The sequence below is a fragment of the Lynx rufus genome, unplaced genomic scaffold (assembly GCF_022079265.1).
Source record: "Lynx rufus isolate CCGP_SWC_20201006 ecotype Redwood Valley unplaced genomic scaffold, mLynRuf1.p SCAF_5, whole genome shotgun sequence".
Classification (NCBI taxonomy): Eukaryota; Metazoa; Chordata; class Mammalia; order Carnivora; family Felidae; genus Lynx; species Lynx rufus.
In genome coordinates, this window is record NW_025814867.1 from 107,987,640 (window position 1) to 107,994,870 (window position 7,231).

The window sequence follows — 7,231 nt, forward strand, 5'->3', positions numbered from 1 at the left end:
TTATTTATTAATCCCCCTCACTCCCTCATAAACTTGAGTCTATCTCTGATTTTCACATTTGTTTATTTGAATTCAGTCAACAGTTTATGAGGTCCTGTGCCATAATGCAGATGTGCTTTACAAGATTTAAAGGCGAAAAGGCAACATGATCTGACCTCATAGAGCTTATCTAAGAAATGGGAAAGCCATTTAAACAAAAAATATAAAAAGTTAAAGTATTATATTTTTACAATGGCAATATATACACAAGGACAAATTCTTTATGTTAACTCACAATCAGCTATGCTAGGATTTTTAGAAAGATCCATGACAAATATTCAAAGGTACTAGAATTTTCTGGACCCGTTTTAATAGAAATAGAAGAGTGTAAATGTTGGAAAATAGTTTAAATCTTTCCTGAAATACAATTGAATCTTAGACATGATGCTCACAAAGAAGGAGCAATCAGAATAAAATTCTGATAGTCTTTTTTATTACCACTGTTTAATGGAAAGGACATGAGAACAAATTGGTGTACATGACATTTCCTTTTGGGATAGCTGGGAATATTAATAAGTTTGCCCAAGGTGACTGAATTATATTAGCTAGTTATTTACAAGTGAAACACCCTAGACATTCAGTCCCTTGTTGATATGCTGTCATCAATTTTCTATTTCTTTTCTTTCAGGTTTATTACTGACAGTTAAAGCAATGAATATAAAACTGATATGCTCATAGTTATGTGATTTCAAAAGGTTCATTTTGTTCTCCAAATTTCAATTTTAATGGGATTTATTTTCTTATTTTCCCTTCCTTTCATTTTTTCCCATGACCTTAGCAGTATTAATGCTGTTGTCTTACATATGTTGAGCTTCTTCTACTGAATATGTTGGAAGTGCCATTTTTCACATGTATGTCATGTACTTCTTAGAGACCTCACTTCTCCATAATGGAATCTTCTTATTTTTCCTAAAAACTAATACTAGCCTACTGGGTCAACCTTAATTAAGCATAGACTGTTTTATAAAACAGCAAAGAAAAGAGGAAGGAACAGAGCAACACAAAGCCTGGTTATTATAATAGCATTTCAATATATTTTGTTTTCAAATCCAAACTGAATATAAGAAATGCCTGTTTTTATAATCTTTTATTTAGGGTTCAACATAACTTTTTTTTATATTCTTGTCTTTATCCTTATCAACTAGTGCTCTATTCCCAAAACTGATTTATTGAGGTTCTCCAAAACAGAACTGGTATTTTTATTGTTTTTTTTTTAACATTGCATTTTTGATTACCATTCTGTCATCCAGAATGACATCCTCTGTTCTCTTCTTTTAGACTCACTATATCCATTCCTTAAAACTACTAGTTGATTACTGATTGTTTAAAAGGTTCCCATGGCCGGGGCGCTTGGATGGCTTTGTTAATTGGGCAACAGACTCTTGGTTTTGGCTCAGGTCATGATCTCACGGTTTGTAAGTTAAGCCCCACATCTCTCTCTGCCCTTCCTCTGCTCCCTCTCTCTCACAAAATAAATTAATAAAAACTTAAATAAGTAAAAAGTGAATGAACGAATGAACAAATGAATGAATGAATGAATAAATAAATAAATAAAAGCTTTCCATGGTCAATCCAGCCTAAATTGATTACGCAGACTTCTGAGCTTTTATATCACAGCAAATTTCAGTCATTGGCAATAAATTATATACCGCCAAGTAATTTTTATTTACAATTATTTTTCAAAACTTTCTATGTAGATCATTTTGGGTGGACTATTCAGGTTTGCAAATATTTAAGTCATAATATCTCTCTGTGTGATATTTTTGTGGACAAAAATCACACTTTATTTTCCCTTAGATGTGTGTTGTTTTTAATTCTATGAAACCTACTCTGTGGTGTAGTTCCATCTTTGGAGAAATAAAAAAGTTTTGGTTTTATGTGTTCATTCATTCTATCAATATTTACCAAGCACCTATGAGGTGCAGGGCTCTGGGTACACGAACACTGAAATGGCACTAATTCTACTCTCAGTGCATCAGGACATTAGGGAGTGGCCCCTTTGACCTGCTGCACACAAGCCAGGCTCACAAGGACTACGTCCTTATACATTCAGTAGCTGTTGCTCTGGAAGATCAGAGGATCAAACTACAGAAGATACTGAGCATACTGATTTCCATATTCAGCCTAGCAAAAATGAGGATTGGTTTCTAGAAAAGTTTCCTTTTATTATATTTCTAGACATGTTTTCCTTTTAATATGTTGACTTTTCCCTCTAAAACTAAGTTTGTCCTTCACATTTATTGGGAAAGCTAAACAAAACTAGATACAAACACTGTTTAATAAAATCAACAAAGCAATCGTCATGTGAGAATACTTGGTGGCATTTTGAAATAAGCAATATTTTTATTGTTTTCTGAAATAAACATGTTTATTTCTAAAACACAAAGAGTTGAATCAGTGACAAATTCCCTTTAGGAAAGATATACCATCACATTAGGATATTTTCCATAATTGAAGAAACTAATTCATTCTAGCTGCAGCATAATAATTACATGGTTAAAATACAACTAGTAAAAAAGTTGGAAAGCATAGCAAAATTCAAATTATCATTCTATTGCTTGTATTAATAAAAGTATGCATATGAATATACATGCACACATATATTGCACTACAATATCTCATTTTTCCACCTATTCTACTATTTTGAAATTACTATTTTTGAGATAACTTCCTTTTCACAAATATTTATTTATCCTTTGAGATTGATGCAGAGAGCATAAACTGTGGAATCAGATATGACTGGGTTTGAATTTCACTTGTACAATTTTACAGCTGGATAACTGGCAAATTTACTGAAACTTGTTTGAGCTTCAGTTTCCTCATCTTCCAAATTACCATAATAAAACATATTCGTGATGAAGATAGAATAGATTGATATGTAAATTATGTAGTAAGATGTCTGGCACATATTGTGCACTTAAAATCATGTTTTTTATTATTATAATGTGTATTTTGTACAGATGAAGTTGATAACCCATGTGAATACTAGATTGGAAAAATGATTAGTCAGATAAAATACTCATTTCTTGTTCTGTTTTATAAGAATGAGTGTGGGTTTGAAAATTACATTTCTCTTTGTTAAGTGGATTGTTTTAACCTTTCTATTGTGATAATATCTGCTTTAATCAAATTATTTTGACCATATTTTGAGCTATGCAGTTTATAAGGGGGAAATCAAACATTATACCCTTAAGTGACTATTAAAAGTATTTTAAAAGTATATTGTAAATTGATATAAGATGTAATATGGTAGAGTATGGGATTCTTAGGAATAATAGTTCAGTCTAGCCTATCCTATATTCTCAAGTTAATCAGAATTTTAAAGTTTAAGTAGTTTGATTTATTATTACTTTTAGTTCTCTGTTAGGAATATTGCTTTGTTTCTGCATATCTCTCTCTCTCTCTCTCTCTCTCTCTCTCTTCATATTGCATTTACTGTAGGTTTCTAATTGCTACAAAAAGAATGAATAAACATTGCAGGGAAGATATGGGATCTGTATAGTTATGATTTCTGGGTACAAGAAGACTGGGAACTAGTAGAAAAAAAGCAAAGGGGTTACTGAAAAAAAAAGCAAATTATAATTTTTAGACCAGCTCACACTGTGATCTTAAGTGTGTGTGAATCCATCACTAGGTTCAGCATAAAAACATATTATTGAAACTGGCTACATGGGTTGATTACTGAAAATATGCTTTGGATAAGCCTATACTTCTAAAGGATCTTGCCAGCTTTATGAATCCATCCCACTGCTTTAGACCAGGAATGTGTGTTTATTACCATTTCTTTATGAGGCAAATGAAACCCAGAAAGCTGAAGTAGCTTGGCTAGTGCATTAACATAGCTTTGTCAACCACAGTAAGAGTGGTTCCAAAGGACAGAAAAAGAATGTGCAGTACTTAAAAGGATAACTTTTCTTAGAACAATACTAAACTTGATTAAACTTGTTTGCTACCTGAGTAGCAAACATGAGGGTTTTGTTCTAGTGTTTTTTTTAAAGAAAGATTATTCCTACATCATATCATCACCACTACCTTTATCAATTCCAATTGATTAAGCATCCCACTGCCTCTAGTGAAGGTAGATCTACACTGAGAAACAACTTCACATAAAACCTGAACTTGCAATCTGCAATGTATGTTGTTTAACAAGCCTAAGTAATTACTATCTTACGTAGCTGCTTTACAGAGCCGCATAAAACATCCTTCTCTTTCATATGAAGCTTTCTTGCGTTTTTACATGCACAATATCTTAGTGCTTTATCTGGGTGATGACGGTGCAACAGAGGAAAAAAAATCCTCGCTAATCCTTCTAATCTTTGCTCAAGATTTGAGATTTTGGAACATTTCAGTTATTAAAATGTGTCATTCAAACTTTATATATATCTAAGTTAACATTTGAATAATCTTCTATGTCTAGAATATTTAAACGGTAAAGTTCATTCGAAAACTAAAGCAGTGTTTTAGTCATCTCTTAAAGTGAAAGTTGAAGCAAGGTTATTCAATGTTAAATTTCTGGTTTAGAAAACAACTTGTCTTTACTTAGATAACAAAAGGGAATCTTCAAGCCGAAGACATGGTACTAACCAGGAGTCTGAGAATGCAGAGGTCCATCATTATCAAAATATATTACAAAAATATCTGGTTTGCTCTGTGGTTTAGGGAAAGGGAGAGCAGTTACTGCCATTCAGTGACCATATGTGTCCTTGTGATGTCCCTTTGCCATCCCATGTGCCCTACTCATGGTGAGAAATTCCCTCCTATAGCACCTTTAATCTGTTACTTCATCATAACCACATGTAGAAGCTGCGTCTGAATTTATTTAATATTTTTAAGTGACTTGTTACTGGCATTTTTTTTCTCCTAGCTATTTTGGAAATCTGGACACAGTATCCTGTTAGAAATATCAGCTTTAATATTAATTTTTAAATGTTCTTTGATAATGTCAAGTATAAAATGAAATTGTGCCCCTTAGATATAAGTATTAAATATCAAAGCATGATATTGAAGTGGCGTGAATGTGGGCCTTTGCTTTTTAAATATCTGCTGAATTTTGTCAGTTTGGGAAGTACCTGTTCTCTGCCATCACACAACAGGAGATCTCTAATGCAGCCACCCACAGGACAGGAAAGGTAACCTGAATTCTGCAATTTGATGGAAGCTGGCTCCAGGGCACAGCAGGGAGTGGGGACTGTGGTCAACTGGAGGGTACATGTTCTCCCTAAATGCGTCAGCTGCTTATCTGTAGCAGATATTTGTCATGAGGAGAGAGAGGCTGAGTGTTATCAAAGAAATACTGGAAATCCAGAATGTTTGCATGTGTTTGTGTGACATTGCTTTAGAATTCACTCCAGTTGAATACACATGCACGGGCCCCTCACACAGAGACTGTGTTGGCCCAACTAAATGACTCTTAGCAATGAAATGAACTATGGGTGGTTATTAAGTGATTAATACTCAGTATGTTTGGTGATGACTAATCATATTCAGCTCCTGATTCATAGTTCTAATTTATATTTAATTAACTTCCACTGAAGGCTTCCTGTGTATAAGGTACTCTTCTTGGTATTGTGTCAACATAAACATGAATGGAGCATGGTCTCTTTACATGTCCATACACTCTTCTAGGATACTGTTAATAATATTGAAGAAGGAAATCTATAAAAGGAAGCCACCATTGCAGAAAAAAAACATGAATTAGAGTCATAGGAAATTTGGCTTGACTGTGTCTCTACCTCTTACTAACTGTGTGCCTGGAAAACCTGCTTAATTTCTCTGGTTTATAATTTTCGTATCTGTAAAGTAGTACTTTGTTGTAATTTGAAATTATTAATGGTTACAAAACTCTTAAATGCTCAATTAATACTAGCAAAAATATAAACACAAAAAAACTACCTCCCTTTGAAGATTTGTATTAACAGAAATAACACCTATATATATAAAGTGCCTGCTCACTGTATGGACTATTAGGCATTCAGAAAATCACAGTCTGGGGGAATATTCTGAGATTTACATTTTGTAACATGTAGATGGAAGATTCTAATCAGAATGGATCATCTCCATGTGATGGCACTATCTGGTCTATTTGTCAATTTTCTTAATATCCTGAATATACCAGCGATGTAAACTTTTTGGACAAGCGATTATTTATTCCCCAGTCGGGTGTTCCCATAGGTAAATGCCTGTGTTTTTGCAGGATGGTTGGCAGGCTAAACATGACAGGTTTTTGAGTACAGGTATTTTATTTCTGTAAAAGTTCTTTATAAAGAATGATAACGTTTTACAACCTCATCTAAGGATAGAAATCTTACTAAATTTAAAATAAAATGAACAGACTTACAAAGCTAGTCATTATTGTATCTCTTAAAATGATATTAACTTATCTTGAAAACAGGTTTTCCAAAATATTTATTATGTTAATTTGTTTCATAAAGCTCTCAATAAATACATATCTTAGACTTCCTGTCTAGAAGAAGAAGAGGAAGAAAAAAAACCTTTAGGTTTACGGGATACTTTATCCTAGAAAATTCCCCCTGCCAATTAGAAACTGATGCATGAAATGGAACTATATATCATGAATCCCTGGCCATCAGTAAATTAGGATTGTGTCAGCCTGGGATGGAAAGGAAATATCAAAGCCAAGGGCCCTTTCTAGAAAATGCTTTTCATGATTCAGGTCTTAAATCTTGGAACCATTAGCAAGAGTGCTCTGGATGATCAAAACTGTCCATGGCTTACATGGGATTTTATTTATTGTACCATTTTCTACATTGAATTTCAACTCTCAGGAGCATTTTTTCACACTCTCTGATTTTCAGACACTCAGGGAAAAGTAAAATATAGGATCAAAATAAGATTAGTCTCTACGTGGATGAATCAGTCATGCTTCATGGAATGCCTAATGCAGCTTTTGCTTCACTAAATCCCAAGTAACATTTCACAACTTTATGTGGTGCCTTGAGACTGGGGCCTTATTTGTCAATGGCTGATGTTAAGTCAATGCACATCTGTGTGTGCATCTATGTGCACACACGTATAACATTCCCGTGGTTCACTGAAGCATGCTGCAATTAGAGTCAGTATTAGTGAGACCAAATGTACATGTGACATCATCATTTGAAAGTGATGTATGGATTTACTCCAAAATTTACTCCAAAACTGTGGGTTAACACTATCTTGGCAGTAGACACAGTAG